Here is a 17,322-nt window from a genome sequence, read left to right on the forward strand (position 1 = left end):
AAAAGAAAAGAAAGAAAGAAAAAGAAAAAGAAAACATAAGCACAGGCAAGGTTTATGCAAATTCAAACATAACAGTGATAACGTTGGTCTCAACTGGCTACTGTAACGTATTTGGTTGACCCAGTTTTGAAGTCAGCTGAATGTGTCTGTATGAATTCAGGTTCTGCCCATAATATGGAAATATTCACACCAATACATACACATGGAAACACACAGTTCACCTGGCACCAGACACTACCTCCCACCCCATGAGCAGCTCCTACGGAAGCCCTCCTGCCATGCGCCACACCTGCTCAGAGCCAGGGCTGAGAGAACTCAGCTCTTTGGACACCCCAGGTTCAGAGTGAACCCTAAGTGGAGAGCAAGTTTTATTTTTTCACCTGACATTAAACAGCTTATAGTTTTTAAAAATAACCCATTATCTCATCTCCACTGGCGTATTACCAGGCATCAGGTGACTTGTTTCCAGGTCACCTGGGAGACCAGGGGGTTGGAGCTAATCCAACAATTCCAGATTTCCTGGGCACTCCGGCTGCGTGGAGGTCTGGGCCAGGCCCTTAGCATGCTTTGTGGTTTACACTGGAACTCATCATCCCCCACCGAGAGTACCCACCCATTCCTGCTTTCAGAACAAAGTGCATGAGACTGTCCCAGGCTAAGGAGAGCAAAGAGCCAAGCATCTCATTAATCCCAGCTCCGACCTTGGGCTCACGGAGCGGCCTTGGCTTCCCAGCACCTGCTCATGGGCATCGGAGGCAAACAGGCTGATGTGATAGACAGTGGGGAGCATATGAAACCCCGTTTCTAGGGCATATGAATGGGCTGGCTTCTGGGTGATAGATCTTGGCTCCAGGAGCTAGACTGGTGAGGCTCTGCTCCCAGAGACTCCAGTGCTCTCAGTGCTCCCAAAATGAAAGATTAGAGTCCAAAAGGCTGAAGACCAGCCTCAAAGACTGACAGAAGACTGTGCAGAGACAGACAATATACCATAATTATATAAGAACAGTCATGAAAAGCAAAACACTGGATAAGAGAGCACATCCCTTCTTAATGAAAGCAGAGGCACCATAAGACACAATAGCTCATCCAAAGCCCCACGACTCAGAGGTGGCAACCTGGCCCCGAGCACACCACTGCAGGCTCCCCCTCTCCTACCCCCTCATCCTGCATCCCCTGGGGTATTTGCCTTCCTGTCAAGGACCCATCATACCATGATGGCCTGAGCTAGCTTCATAACCCTAGGGCCTAATACCAGACCTGGCCCACACTAAATGCTGAATAAATGTGGTAAAGAAAGACTAGCAGAAGGAGGGATGGGTGAGACTGAGTTGACTGGAGGGGCCTCTGTTTCATGCTCTGGGAAAGGGCAGCCAGGGCTTCAGAGTCCCAACAACTTCTCCCAAGTTTCCAGCTGAGCTGGCTTAGAGGAAGGACCCTTTGAAAATAACTTGCATATGGCCAGCGACTCCGCTGCCTCTACTTCTTAGGCACCACAATGTTGCTACCATGGGTATTTCCTGTAGAAAGCAGGAGGTTCTCTTTGGAAGATGATGGAAAACCTCATTATAAAGTCGAGGATGGAGCTAATATTTGGAGGAATAATTAACTGCAGTGATCTAGATAACAGCAGAGATGAAAGACAGCAGGAAGTCAGCTGCAGCAGGGGCAAGAGGGGCCTCTGAAGTTGGCTTCAAAGGGTTCTGATCTGCTGTCCTGCCTGCTGAGATTAAGTTACAAAAATAACAGAGAATTAAAAAGTGTCCTCAACCCAGGACTGCTCTACCCAGCAGTCTCCTCTCAACTGTCGGTGGCTCCCTACTGCCCGGGGACAGAGGCCAACCCCAGCCTGGCTTCCAAGGCCTTCCACAGTTGTGCCCATCCCACCTCTGCAGACCCACCTCCCACCAGTCCCACGGCTACCCGACGATTCAGCCACAGACCCTGACCACCCCCAGCCCAGACCTCTGCTATCTCCTTAGACCAGAAACTCCTCCCTCTTCCTGCCAGCCAGCTCTACTTAGCTGATTCCCAAGCACTAAAAAAAAAAAAGAAAGAAAAGAAAAAAAAAAGAAACTAAAAACCTTTTTATTACCAAAATATTGATGGAAGCCACCATTAGTTATGTACTTTACTAATAAAAGACATTATTTAATCAATTGTTCCATTTTTTTCTTACTTTTTTTTTGAAATGGAGTTTTGCTCTGTCACCCAGGCTAGAGTGCAAGGGTGAGATCTCGGCTCACTGCAACCCCCACCTCCTGGGTTCAAGCAATTCTGCTGCCTCAGGCTCCCAAGTAGCTAGGATCACAGGCGCCCAACAGCACACTCAGCTAATTTTTGTAGTTTTAATAGAAAACTTTAGTTTTGCCATGCTGGCCAGGGTGGTCTCGAACTCCTAACCTCTGGTGATCCGCCCACCTCAGCCTCTCAAAGTGCCGGCATTATAGGCGTGAGCCACCGCGCCCAGCCATAGTTCATATAGCACCTAAAATATATATATCATTTTATTTTCCAAATGAGAAAAGGAATCAGAGAGACTGAGTAACTTATCCAAGAACACACAGCTAATGAGTCCAGAATCAAACCACGGGCTGACTGCCCCCCCAAACACTTCTCTTTCCCCATATCCCACCCTACTGAGGCCAAAAGTTACTACTGCCTGCCTCTGGTGACAAAGGGATGAAGAGGAGAAAACATCTCAGTGTGGTCATGTCTGGTTGCTGGAAATAATGGTGGCTTTTTCACCTATTTCTGTAGTTTTCATATTTTTGTATTTGTTTTAAAATTCAGCATAAGGGTTAAGAGAAAAGGACTCAGATTCAGAGAGATCTTGATTTCTGGCTCAGTCACCTAGGAGTTATGAGCACTTATGCCCTCTAGGCTTCATTTTCCTAATCTGTTAAATGGGGATAATGCATTTACTTCAAGATTATTATGAAATCAAATTAGGCAGCACATGAAGTACTTAGTACATGGCCTAATGCAAGTATCAGTTCAATAATCATTACTGCATTTATAATAGAATTTTTAAAAAGCTTTCCAGAATGCACTCCTGCTCATCTTCCTCTTATCAGCCTGCACAAAAACCATCCCCAAACACTCAAAAATCCTTGCCATCTGAGGACCTCCAAAACCTGAGATAAGGACCTTTCCCTGTGGCCTCTGTCCAACACTTCCCGACACAGATTCATGTTCTCTGCTTTCCCTGGATGTGAATCTGCAAGAAGTCACTATGGGGTTCCTGTGAGGCTGCAGTTCTACTGATCTTCCTTGCCTGGTCTTGGGAATAGTGGATGATTCCCAGCAGATGGTGACCTAAAGAACAAGCTCTTAAAGTCCAACAACTATTAGAAACAAAGCTTCAAAGCTTCAGGCCGGGTGTGGCGGCTCACGCCTGTAATCCCAGCACTCTGGGAAGCTGAGGCAGGCATATCACTTGAGGTCAGGAGCTCAAGACCAGCCTGGCCAACATGGTGAAACCCCATTTCTATCAAAAATACTAAAAATTAGCCAGGTGAGGTGGCATGCACCTGTAATCCCAGCTACTCAGGAAACTGAAGCAGGAGAACTGCTTGAACTCAAGAGGTGGAGGTTGCAGTGAGCTGAGATCGTACCACTGCACTCTAGCCTGGGTGACAAAGCGAGATTCTGTCTCAAAACAACAAAAAAAGGCTTCAGATAGAAAAAACAGTGTTTTTGTTTAAAGCTGCACAGAATTTAGAGGCCAAATGTGACCCCTCACTGGACAGAGAGAGAAGCTGAGCCCTCCAGAGACAAGGTTCCTCCCTGAGGTCACCTGACAATGGCAGGCAGCGCTGGCCTTCAGAACCCCAACCGCGGCCGTACCCCTAACTTCCTTCACTAGCAGTCGTCCTCATTACTCTTGCTTTCTTTCCAAACCTCCCCCTGGAGTCTGCATGGCACAGATAGTGAAGTCTGAGGAAGTTCCCTTCAGGACATCCCAGCCAGTGCAGGAAAGGCTCCATACCGACCCTCTCCCCAGATGGCTTCCCTTCCCTTGAAGAGCTGAGGTCACGGAGGGCACACCTAGACCATCTCCACTCTGACTACCTGGCACATTCTGCACACTCGTCTCTCTGGACCAGCTTCGCCCTGCGGATTGGCTCTCTCACCTACACCCACCACTCTGAACTTAGAATTGCCAAATTCTTTGGCTGGAGGAGACATGGTGGTCACCTCCAAATAGCAATGGGCACCGCTCATTGAGGGGCAGCTGCCTGCAGGGAGGAGCACCCACAATATGACTCATCACAGGAGCACAAAAGGGCAGTCATCTTCCATTTTGCAGAAGAAACTCATGCTTGGGTTTCCACCAACACGTTAGGCAGCCCGTGGGTGCAACAGCATAGACACGAGCAGGTGAGTCTGGCTCTGAGAGCCACATGCTGTCACTGCACACCTCAAACTCAACATCCCTCACACCTCCCACCCACTAGCATCCAGAAGCTGCCAAAGGAAAGGTCAGAAAATGGAAATGTCTTGCCTTTGGCTACCCTGTTAGCTAGAGCACTGTGACAGCCTCTCATTCCACTGTGTATCCTCACTACCCAATGTGCCTGCTACCTACCAGTGACCTGACAGGTACACAGGAACGAAGGGGAGTAGGGGGGAGGGAAGGGGAGGAAAGGGAAGTCCTCAAGAAGAGGGCCTCGTCCTGTAGGCATTCATATCCCACCTAGTACTGAGCACGGTGCCTTGGCAGGCAGGATGTCTACGCTACCACACAGGCAAAGCCTGCACTCTGAGTCTGAATCCCAGCTCCACCACTTCCCTACGTGTAACTCTAGGCAACGTCCTTCATTTTCTGAGTCTAAGTTCCCTCACCTGCAAAACAGGATCACCCAGCTGGCTCTGTACCAAGAACATGGCACGTGAGGATGTAGACCGCACCTAGTACATTTCCTCACCTGGCAGTGAGTACCGAAAACTTGACTGTTGATTACCAGGGTCCACCCATAAATGTTTTATTTAAATAGTAAATGCATAACCCAAGTCTGATTAGAATTGGATTTCCAGAAGCCCAATCCAGTGGTCGTGCTACAATAATAAAGGGTCTCTTCTTTCCAAACTCCATACCAGGGTTTACCTGCCACGGCCATAGCTCTCAGGCTACACAAGCAACAAGGAGCCCTGAGATGTGAACATCAGATGTCTGGCTGGAGGCTCAGCTCGAGCAGGTCTTCAACACCATGGCTGGCAGTTCCTAGAACCTAAAGCTGGTGCGTGAATGAGCTGATCATGAAGGCAGTTTTATAACATGCACCTGACAGATGGAATGTTGACAGTGAGGGGACCTTCTCTGGTCTGGGACAGGGAATGGCAGCAAATTAACCATCACCAGAGCAAGGCTCTTTCCAGCAGAGCCATGAGGCACTGGTTAGAAAGCTGATGATTGGCTGTAATCTTGAACAGTTGCATTAATTAAAAGCTGCATCTTTATCCAGCAACATTTCCCAGGGACACAGAGGAGTGAGAAACACGAAAGGGAGGAGGGAGGCCGCAGGAAGGGGACCCACTCCCCAGAAGCCCAGCATGGCCTTCAGGCCTCCAGACAGGACCCAAAGAAACCCTGGGCCATGAAAAATCAACCCCACCAAAAACAAACAAACAAACAAAAACTTTCTTACACTCATGGAGAAACACTTGCAATATTTATTAAAGGGCATGACATGCCAGAAACCTGAAATGAGCCAAGCAGAGGGACTGAGAAGGGGTCCTGGGAGAGCAGAAAATTTTAAATGTGGTGCTCAGCATCAGCCCTGCCTTAAGGAGAAGGTTCTAATTCAGCAAAGACCTGAAAGAGGGGAGGACTGCAGCCTCGCAGATAACCGGGGAACAGCATTTCAGGAAGAGGGAAGCCTCTCCGAGATGGAGACAAAGCCTGAACTCTGAGTTTGAATCCCAGCTCCACCACTTCCTAGCATGTAACTCTGGGCAACTTCCTTCATTTTCTGGGTCTAAGCTCCCTCAGCTACAAAGCAGGACCAACAGTACTACCTGGTTGACTCTGTATCAAGGGCAAACCACGTGACGGAGGACATACATTGCACCTAGTACACTCCCTCATTTGCAGGGGGGACTCATATGACTGTTGATTGCCAGAGTCCACCCGTAAATGTTTGAAATAGTGAATGCACAACTCAAGCCTCCGTGAAGACAATAAATTAGCAGCGTGCCCACATATTCCTTCAGTAGCTAAAATACACAGGGCTGAGTGTCGGAGGGAGGAGAGGAGACAGGTAGGTAAGTGGGAGGGGGCAGGGTTATGGAGGGCCTTTCAGGCCATTGTAAAAAGTTGAGATTTTACTCTGAGCAGCTAGGGAGCCAATGATACATCTCACTGAGATGATAACAGCATCCCTCCAGCCACATGTCGAAAACAAAAGAGACTGCAGACAGAAAAGCTGGAAACGTGGAATCCAGTCAGGAAATTATTGCAATAATCCAAGTGGGTGCAAATAGTGGCCTGAATCCGTGAAAGAAGGCAAGAAGTAGCTGCTTCTGGATACATTTTAGAGATAGAAGAAACAGAATCCACTTGAGGAACCGGTATGAAGTTGAAGAGAGTCAAGAATGACTCTAAGGTATCCGGCTTAAGCCACTGAAGGATGGAACTGCCGTCAACACAGCAAGGGAAACTGCAAAGCCAGCTGGGAGTAAGCCAACAGTCACGTTGAGCGAGGGATGACCAGAAGACACCCAGTGGAGACAGTGAGTAGCAGGTGGAGAGGGGTGCCTGGAATTCAGAAATGCAGAAGATGCCCTCCTCTGGTGCCACAGCCGTGAGTGTGCAGGAGACCACTGTGGAGGAAGCGTAGAAAGAGCAGAGAGGAGGACCACGACAGGAACGTGGACTGGACGTGAGACATTCCTACACTGAGAAGTCAAGAAGAACATGTCTCTGCAGCTCCTCCTGCAGCAGCTCACAGTGCACAGCTGGCTGCATCAGCCACAGGAACCAACGGAAGGGACGCTTGGGCTTCGGGTGTGAAAACCTGTCCAGGTCGTTGGTGTATGGCCAGAGCAATGTCGCAGGGCAGGGCAAAGATGCTCACACAGGTCTTCAGGGCACAGGTGGAGGTGCGCTGCAGTCAGGAGGGGAGGGACCTCCTCTGCCTGGCTCCAAGTTGGTTCTTGGGCACTGCAGCAGGGCTACAGGTGACAGAGTCAAGACACCTGCCCTGGTTCTCGGTGCAGCTGGTGCTGTGTCACAGTCAGCAGAGGAGGAACGCCTGCCCAGCTCCTCAGTACACAGCCACAGCAGTAACACAGTCCACAGGATGAGAACACTCACCTGAGTCCTCCATGTGCACCCCTGCCACTGTCGGCAGGGTAAAGATGCCCACCTGAGTTGTGCCAGCCATAGCTGTGCCCCCATCCAAGGGGTAAGGACTCCCCCAGAGTTAGCACTCCCACCTGGGTCATGGCTGCTCAGCCTGTGTTGCCATTCACAGCATAATATACCCGCTTGCATTGTGGGTGTGTGCCACCGTGCTGCCACAGCCTACAAGATAACAGAACCCGTCTAGGTGCCTAGGGTGCAGCCGCAGCTGTGCTGCTGTCTGCAGGGTAAAAACTCCTGGCCACAGACGTGCGACAGTCAGCAGGATAGGAATGCCCAGCTGGGTCTTGGGGTGCATAGCCCCAGCTGTGCCACAGTCCACAGGGTAAGAACACCGTCCCAGTTGCTGGCACCCAGTGGCTGCCAAGCTGCTGTCCACAGGGTAAGAAAGCCTGTCTGAGTGGGTCCTTGGTGCACAACCACAGCTGTGCTGCAGTCCGCAGTGAGGAGCCTGCCTGGGTCCTCGTTCTCAGTCACAGCTCTGCCACTGCTCCCAGGGTAATGATGCCTACCCAGGTCCTGGGTGCGTGGCTACAGACATGCCACAGTCCTACAGGGAATGACACTAGCTCATATCCTCAATGAACAGCCACAGAATTGCCCCCATCTGAAGGATAAGAATGCCCATCAAGGAATGCAGTCTCACCCTTGCCATAGTCCATAGGGTAAAGGCACTCAACAGGTCCCCCACAGCCAACAGCAGGGTCGGGAATGCTCAGCTAGGTCTCAGAGCACTCTTCAGCAGTGCCAGGCAATCCACAGGGCAAGGACGCCCGCCGGGGTCCTCTGCCCCATCTGAGGGGTAGGGAATGCTCAGCTAGATCTCAGTGCAGGGCTTCAGCAGCGCCACGCAATTCACAGGGTAAGGACGCCTGCCGGCTGGGGTCCTCCGCAGCTATCCTTAGGGTAGGGAATGCTCAGCTACGTCTCAGTGCGCGCTTCAACAGCGCCAGGCAATCCACAGGGTAAAGATGCCCGCCGGGGTGCTCCACAGCTAACTGCCGAGTAGGGAACGCTCAGCTAGGTCTCAGTGCGGACTTCAGCAGCGCCAGGCAATCCACAGGGTAAGGACGCCCGTCCTCCGTAGCTATCTGCGGGGCGGGGAACGCTCAGCTACATCTCAGTGCGCGCTTCAACAGCGCCAGACAATCCACAGGGTAAAGATGCCCGCCGGGGTCCTCCGCAGCTATCTGCGGGGCGGGGAACGCTGAGCTGCGTCTCACAGCAGGCTTCAGCGGCACCAGGCAATCCACAATAAGGACTCCCGTCTGCCGGGGTCTTCTGCAGCTGGTAACCTGTAAGGTAGGGAACGCTCAGCTACATCTCAGTGCGCGCTTCAACAGCGCCAGACAATCCACAGGGTAAAGATGCCCGCCGGGGTCCTCCACAGCTATCTGCGGGGCGGGGAACACTCAGCCACGTTTCAGTGCAGGGCTCCAGCAGCTCTGCGATCCATGGGATAAAGAGCCCGCCCAGGTCCTCCGCAGCTATCCACAGGGGAGGACACTCAGCTAGGTCTCAGCGCGAGGCGTCAGCGTACCCGCGATCTGCAGAAGCCACCCAAAGTTACCAAGATTCTTCGCACCCTTCCACAGGGGAAGACACCCAGCTAAGTCTCAGTGCGCAGCTTCAGCAGCCCCGCAATTCACAGGGTAAAGAGTCCGCCCAGGTCCTCCGCAGGCTTCCGCAGGGGAAAAAACTCAGCTAGGTCTGCGCGCAGCTTCAGCAGCACCAGGCAATCCATAGGGTAAAAATGCCCCCCAGGGTTCTCCACTGCCATCCGCAGGGTAGGGACACCCAGCTAGGTCTCAATGCACAGCTTTCACAGCACCACCATCCACAGTATACTGACGCCTGCCCAGGTCCTCCGCAGCCGTCCCCTGGGTAGGGACACCCAGTTAGATCTTCGTGCATGGCCTCAGCATCTCCGCGATGCACAAAGCATTGATGCTTCCTCCCATCCCCTCACCCTCCGCAGCCGTCAGCAGGGGAGGATACCAGCTAGGTCTCCATGCGCAGCTACAGCATTCCCGTAATCCACAGGTGATGATGCCCACCCAAATCCTATACAGCCGTGTACAGAGGAGGTCACTCAGCTAATTCTCTGCGGGGCTTCAGCAGCGCCAGGCCATTCACAGGGTAAAGACGCTCACCAGGGTTCTCCAACACCATCGCAGGGTAAGACAGCTAAGTCTCAGTGCGCAGCTGCAGGAGTGCCGCAACCCGCAGGGTACTGACGCAGCCCTCCGTGATCCTACGCAGCCCTCCGTGATCCTACGCAGCCCTCCGTGATCCTACGCAGCCCTCCGTGATCTTCCGCAGCCCTCCGTGTTCCTCGGCAGCCCTCCGTGTTCCTTGGCAGCCCTCCGTGATCCTCCGCAGCCTTCCGCAGGGGAGACACCCAGCTAGGTGTCTGCGCAGCTGCAGGAGAGCCGCAATCCTCAGGGTACTGACGCCCTCCGGGTCCTCCGCAACCTTCCGCAGGGAGACCGGGCTAGGTGTCTGCACAGCAGCAGGAGCCCCATAATCGTCAGGGTACTGATGCGCTCCAGATCCTCCGCAGCCTTCCGCAGGTGAGACACCCAGCTAGGTGTCTGCGCAGCTGCAGGAGCCCCGTAGTCCGCAGGGTACTAATGCCCTCCGGATCCTCCGCAGCCTTCCGCACAGGAGACCCCCAGCCAGGTGTCTGCGCAGCTGCAGGAGCCCCATAATCCTCAGGGTACTGACACCCTCTGGATCCTCCGCAGCCTTCGGCAGGGGAGATCCGACTAGGTGTCTGCGCAGCAGCAGGAGCCCCATAATCCGCAGGGTACTGACACTCTCCAGATCTTACGCAGGGGAGACACCCAGCTAGGTGTCTGTGTAGCTGCAGGAGCCCCGTAATCCGCAGGGTACTGACGCTCTCCGAATCCTCCACAGCCTACTGCATGGGAGACACAGAGCCAGGTGTCTGCGTAGCTACAGGATCCCCGTAATCCACAGGGTACTGACGCCCTCCGGATCCTCCGCAGCCTTCCGCACGGGAGACACCCGGCTAGGTGTCTGCGTAGCTGCAGAAGCCCCGTAATCTGCAGGGTACTGACGCCCTCTGGATCCTCCGCAGCCTTCTGCACGGGAGACACCCGCCTAGGTCTCTGCGCAGCTGCAGGAGCGCCGCAATCGACAGGGTACTGACGCCCTCTGGATCCTCCGCAGCCTTCCGCACGGGAGACACCCGCCTAGGTCTCTGCGCAGCTGCAGGAGCACCGCAATCCACAGGGTACTGACGCCCTCTGGGGTCCTCCACAGCCTTCTGCACCGGAGACACCCGGCTAGGTCGCTGCGCAGCTGCAGGGGCGCCGCAATCCACAGGGTACTGACACCCACGGGGTTGGCCGCAGCCTTCCGCAGGGGAGGACGCACAGCTAGGTCTCACTAAGCTGCTTCAATATCCCCGGATCCACAAAGTAACGACGTCCGCCCAGGTCCTCCGAAGCCGTCGGCAGGGGAGTACGCGCAGCTAGGTCTCAGTGAGCTGCGTCGGTATCCTGGGATCCACAAAGTAATGACGACCACCGGATCCCCTGCAGCCTTCCACAGGGAAGACACCCAGCTAGGTCTCTGCGCAGCTGCAGGAGTGCCGCAATCCACAGGGTACTGACGCCCGCCCGGGTCTCCACAGCCTTCCTCAGGGTAGGAACACTCGGCTAGGTCTTAGTGTGCGGCTTCAGCACCTCCGAGGTACGTGGGCTATTAATGCCCACCTCGTCTTCCGCAGCCATTAGCTGGGTAGGAACGCCCAGCTAGGTCTCAGCGCGCAGCTCCAGCATCCCCCGATCCGCAGGGTTATTGACGGCCACCCAAGTCCTCTGGAGCCTTCTGTAGGGAGGACACCCAGCTGGGTCTCTGCGCAGCTGCAGGAGTGCCGCAATCCACAGGGTACTGACGCCCTCTGGGGTCCTCCACAGCCTTCTGCACCGGAGACACCCGGCTAGGTCTCTGCGCTGCTGCAGGAGTGCCGCAATCTGCAGGGTATTGACGCCCACCCCGGTCCTCCGCAGCCTTCCGCAGGGGAGATACCCAGCTAGGTCTCGGTGCGCAGCTTCAGCATCCTCGTGATCCGCAGGATACTGACGCCCACCCAAGTCCTCCGCAGCATCAGGGGAGATACCAGGCTAGGTCTCGGCGCGCGGCTTCAGCATTCCCATGATCCGCAGGGTACTGTCACCCACCCTGGTCCTCCGCAGCCATCAGCAGGGTAGCGACACCCAACCAGGTCTCAGTAAATGGCTGCTGGAGCGCCGCAATCCACAGGGTATTGATGGCCACCGAGGTCGTTCACTGCTGTCTGCAGGGTCGGGACACCCAGCTAGGTTTCGGTGCTGAGTTCACAGCCTCAGCAGCAACATGATTCGCGCTTTAAGGATACCCGCCCAGGTCCTCCGGGTCCTCCACGTTCCGCTGCGGCTCTGGCGCAGACTGCAGTGTGAGCGCCCCTGGCCGAGACTACTAAAGCGCGCATCGGGGGGAGCCTAGGGGGCTGCTGTGGTCTGGCCCCGCCCTGAGCCCCTCCTCTCCGGGGCACACTGGGGCCCCCTAGGCGGCAGGGCTGTGCTAGCACAGGATCGAAACGGACTGCATTCAGGCTCGCGGGCTCTGCAAGGGGAGGATGCTGGAGAAGACGGAGGCTGTGCATCTGCGAGCTGAGAAGGTTGTGTTTGCGGCTGTGATCTCCCGCACGGGAGGCAGGGCCCTGTGGATGACTAGGTGTCCCAGCTCGCAGGTATTTACACGGGGCCTTCCGGGGCCTCTTCTGTGCTGCTCAGAGGAGAAAGCCTGGGTGGGTGCGTGGGGTGTGTCAGCGCTAAAATCCTATAGGCTCAGTTCCAGGGCCTTCTCTCTTTATTAACTGAAAGACTAGTGACAGAGCCTCAGAGCGCTCCCTGGAGGACCATTTGTGACCTACTAATTTCTAACAAAAAGTTGAAATTAAGAAATGTCTGCCTCTTAATGTTTTTGTACATGGAGTGCTATTTGAATCATTTATGTTTTCTTATTTGTCCTTCCTCTTCTAGCCACAGACCATCTTTTGGCCAGGCAGCTTTAGTCTAAATTAAAATGAGTATTTTTTTTTCTTTGAGACTGAGTGTCTCACTCTGTCACCCAGGCTAGAGTGCAATGGTGCCATCTCAGCTCACTGCAACCTCCATCTCCCAGGTTCAAGCAATTCTCCTCTCTCAGCCTCCCAAGTAGCTGAAACTACAGGTTTCAGATACCATACGTGACTCTTTTTTTTTTATTTTTACTACAAACAGGGTTTCACTATATTGGCCAGAGTGGTCTTGAACTCCTGACTTCAGGTGATCCACCCATCTCTGCCTCCCAAAGTGCTGAGATTACACATGTGAGCCACGTTGCCTGGCCATCAAAATGAGCATTTTAAAATACATTTTAGGTGCTGATCACTAAAAAAAAAATGAAAATTCTCATTACTACGAATTTGGGTTGGTTTTGTAGGGTTTTGGGGTTTTTTTGTTGTTGTTTTTGTTTTTGAGAAGGACTTTTGTTCTTGTCACCCAGGCTGGAGTGCAATGTTGCGATCTCAGTTCACTGCAACTCCACTTTCTGGGTTCAAGTGAATCTCCTGCCTTAGCCTCCCGAGTAGCTGAGATTACAGCTACTCGGGAGGCTGAGGCAAGAGAATGTACCACCACACCCAGCTAATTTTTGTCTTTTTAGTAGAAACATGGTTTCACCATGCTGGCCAGGTTAGTCTCGAACTCCTGACCTCACATGATCTGCTTACCGCGGCCTCCAAAAGTGCTGAGATTACAGGTGTGAGCCACAGTGCCTCGCGTTTTTTGTTTGTTTGTTTGTTTTTGGTTTTTTTTGTCTTTTTTGGTAAATTTTGCATGAGAAAAAGAATGTCTTCAGAGTTGGGAAAAACATTTATTTCATGACATGCTGGTATATCAATATTTCAATTGCTATTTAGAATGTCTTATCCCAGTTAAATATCAGATTGGCTCCAGAAAATGCATATTTGAGTGTAGTTTGCTTTTTGTTCCATGTGGTTTTATGTGCTATTTTGTTGGTTTGTATCTGCGTAGTTATCAGAGTCCAAATTGCAACACAGTATAGTTAAAACCAGTGACTGAAGCCTAGTTACCAAAGTCCAAATTATAACACAATATAGTTAAAACCAATGATTGACGTAACTTACGATGCTTGGTAAGAAACAATAAATGCGGTATCTGGGGTTGTTGCTGTGATTACTACTGCAACTCAGAATTATTGCTTCTCTCAAAGTTTATAACACTCTGTGTTAACTTTAATTTTTAAAAATGTATCTAATGTGTTTTCCTGACTACCCAGGTGGAAATGAAAAAAAGAGATGCAATAGATTCATGTGAATTTAATTGAAAATCTCAGCCTAGGCCTCAGAGAAAATGAAATTCTTATAAATGTCTTAAGTTGGTGTTTGGCACATAGTGCTAGACAAATATTTGTCCAATAACTAAAATACCAATCTCCCCCACCACACACACGCACGCACACACACGTGCACACACACAAACACACACGCACACCCGCGCCACACACACACACACAGGCACGCAGAGGAGAAGACATAGTTTACCATGTTCTCTCCCACATGCAGCTTCCTCATTGGCTGGTCAACACACAGCTCTTGGCTTGGTTTGGACCTGCCTAGTTCACTGCTTACTTCTGTTTCCATGTTCTGGTTAGAGCAGGTTGAACAGAGGATGGAAGGAAAGGGACTGGAGAAGTGAGAAGAGACAAGTTTTTTAAGAGGCCAGGCTGCAAAGGCCAACAAGAAAGGCAGTGTGGACTTGGACAACACCTGGCTGCCTCTTGCATTCGATGCTATCTTGCTACATGATTCTAGGCAAATACTTTTCAAGTTCTGCCTCCCACTTCATCCATCTGCAGAGCAAAGGGCTGGGCAGGACAAAGCTCAACCCCTACATGCCTACAGCTCCCATTTTGAGGGAGCTGTAATGCTGAGTGTGTCTGAAGAGCCAGGGTCATGTCTGACTTACCAAGATGACACACGATCCTGACCAAACAGACACCCAATGATGAAATGAAAGGGATGCTAGAAAGCAGGGATTCCACCAGCAGAAGGTGCCTGAGAGACCCGCCACTCTCCCCTCCCACGGCACAGATGAGGGGACCGGGGGACGGGAGGTAATGGCAGAGGGTTAGCAGCAGGGCTTCGTGGTACTCAGCCTTAATTTCACTGTCCTTAATTACATCAGCACTCTCTCCCAGACTCTCAATGACAATCATTTAGTAGCTTCCCTTTTTCAGAAGAATTTTTAATGTAGCATTATTTGGGCAAATATTTACCTCTCTGTGCCTCAGTTTCCTTATCTGTAAACCAGAACTAGTTACAGGACCCTCCTCGAAGAATTGTGAGGATGAAATGAGAGCACTTGTGTGAGGCAGCGGCTCTCGCCAGGGGCAATTCTGTCCCCACTCCCACCCCCAGGAGAGCTTTGGCAATATCTGGTTGACCTTCTGGTTAGAACAAGTGATTGGGGCAGGAATTGACCTTACTGGCCTCCAGTGTTGAAGTCAGGGATGCTGCTAACTATCCTATATCCTGTAGGCCCCCAACAACAAAGAATTATCTAGAAAACAATGTCAGTAATACTGCTATTGAAAAGTCCTGATGTGAAATCTTAGAACAGTGCCTAGAGTCTAATAGGTAGCAATAAAGAATAGTTGATACCCTATTACTAAGGATACCATCGTGACTACAAAGCATTCTCCTTAGCCATGACGCTGTCTCAGCTGGTCTTCACAATGGCCCTCTGAGATGCACACTACTATTCTTACATGAAGGTACTGAGAGATTCTAAGACAAACTGTGACTTGCCAAGAGTCACCCAGCTGAAAAGAGAGGCTCAGGTCTTGAACCTGGGCAGCCCAACTCCTGTGTCCTTTCCACTACTCCACCCTCCCACCCGGGAGAGAGAGGCAGCGTATACCAAGAGCTGATTCCTGGGCTACAGAAATACGTGTTTTTGAGGATATCAATGAAGGCATCTGAATAAGTAATTTATTGGCATGCATCTCCAAATCCAGACACTGGATGATCCCTTTACTTCCTATGTTTATTCATTCACTCAGCAGTTACTTAGCACTTATCCTGGGTACCAGGCATTGTACCATATGCCAGGCTGGAGATGCAGGGATGAAACTGTCTCCTGGGGGGGCAGATCTGTAAACAAAGAATGACAGTAGAATACATGTGCCACGCTGTATGCCGGGACTGTCAGCTGTAACACAGGGCTTTGGAGTCAGAGGAAAGACCTCTACAACAGCCTGAATGGAACCAGGAGGGCTCCCAGCTCTGCAATGGGTCTTGAAGAATGAGGCATTTTCTAGGAAGATCAGTGAAAAAAGACGTTCTCGGAAGGGAGAAATATGAAGCAGCATGTAATATCATCAGGAATAAAGATGACTGAGACCCTGAGATCTCAGACACACAGGCCCATGAAATAGTTGGATATCTAAGTGGGCACTCACGATCTTAAATAATAAGCAAGCAGTCTAATGGCAGGATAGGAGGACATGGGAACTAGCTAGGGAACAGATGGAAGACGCCAAGTTTCCCCCAGTATCTTCAACCACGGTCTGAAATGCAGCAGCTGTGAGGCAGGGAGATGACATCGCAGGTGACAGCAATGCTGCGTCACACACAGGTGCTGTGAAAAGCTGACACACATGCCCTCCTGGGGGTGCCATTCCCCCAGCCCCGGCACCAGGCCCGGACCAGCCGCAGTTCCCCGGTGAACAGAAGAGCGGTTCACACCAACACAGGTACTCCTTCAACATCCTTCTCGTGCTTAGGACGTTTCCCAGAGCTGCCGGGAACTGAAGCCTCACTTCCTTTCTAAACCTTTCAGAAACAGTGTTAAGGGCGAAACTTAATGACTCCATGGAGCTCCCTGCGTTGACTCTGCCTCCGCCTGCCCCCTGGGGCCATCATCCCTGCTGCCTCATGGCAGGGTCCCACTCAGCAGCAGTCCTGACCACACAGCTCCCAGGACAGCCCAAATGTGCTTGGCCACCACCTGGCTAGCTCCAGCCACCCGCCCCAGGACTGAAGGTTATATGATATACATACCTAATCCATCCTCTTCTCCTACCCTCCCCCAGGTCTCCCCTTTCCAACCCCAGGTCATAAAGTCCTAGGTTCCTGTTTCTTACTATGATTAGGAGCAGCTCTTTATCATTAGTGGCCTCACCCAGAGGCCTCATCTCATGGGAAATGATGGCTGTGCTCAAATAGCGCTCAAATAAATGCTCTATAAATATATGGCAAATTGACAGATTAATTGGTAATTTATTCTGAACAGTCAGCGCTTCTGTTGAGACTTCGGCTAACACTGTTGAATCTGTCTCCCCATGGATACTGAGTTTGACTCCCTGGGCCGGTCGGATGGTTCCTTCCTGGTCACAGTACACAGTACAGTTCCAAAGCCACTTTTGGAACTTTTGGGCCTCACTATGGTAAAGAGAGAAATAAATAACTATACTTCACCAAGACACCTGCTTAGGAGAGAAAACAAAGTGCCGTATGTCTAAACACTCCTGACATGCCCTATCTTTTCACGCTTCCCTCCCTCTGAGCACCCTGTGGCTCTCCCTGGAATAAGCTCCAACCCTTCTCTTGTCCACCTGGGAAACAGCTCATCTCCTCCAGGACCCAGCAGTACTTCCTCTGTGAAGCATTCCCTCAGCGCTTTCTCCCTGCCCTTTTTTTTTTTTTTTTTTTTTTTTTTTTAGTTACCCAGGCTGGAGTGCAATGGCGCAATCTCGGCTCACCGCAACCTCCGCCTTCTGGGTTCAGGCAATTTTCCTGCTTCACCTAAGTCTCCCAAAGTGTTGGGGTTGTAGATGTGAGCCATGGTGTGCTGCCCTCTTTTTTATGTCTTTCATTCCCC

The 17,322-nt window shown here is 51.7% G+C and overlaps 1 protein-coding gene and 1 long non-coding RNA gene across 5 annotated transcripts in view; both read right to left on the reverse strand.

Annotated features, from left to right (window-relative positions):
- TRAPPC9 (trafficking protein particle complex 9) overlaps positions 1-17,322 on the reverse strand; it is a 715,201-nt gene that overhangs the window by 341,702 nt on the left and 356,177 nt on the right. The gene's annotated exons all lie outside the window — the stretch shown is intronic.
- Positions 4,907-10,483, reverse strand: LOC119467397. Its single transcript, XR_005195927.1, has 2 exons — positions 10,197-10,483; positions 4,907-9,909 (listed from the first exon to the last, which is right to left on the reverse strand). It is a non-coding gene; the product is annotated as an uncharacterized LOC119467397 (long non-coding RNA).

This window comes from Cebus imitator, unplaced genomic scaffold (genome assembly GCF_001604975.1).
Source record: "Cebus imitator isolate Cc_AM_T3 unplaced genomic scaffold, Cebus_imitator-1.0 Scaffold284, whole genome shotgun sequence".
In the NCBI taxonomy this organism is placed as follows: domain Eukaryota; kingdom Metazoa; phylum Chordata; class Mammalia; order Primates; family Cebidae; genus Cebus; species Cebus imitator.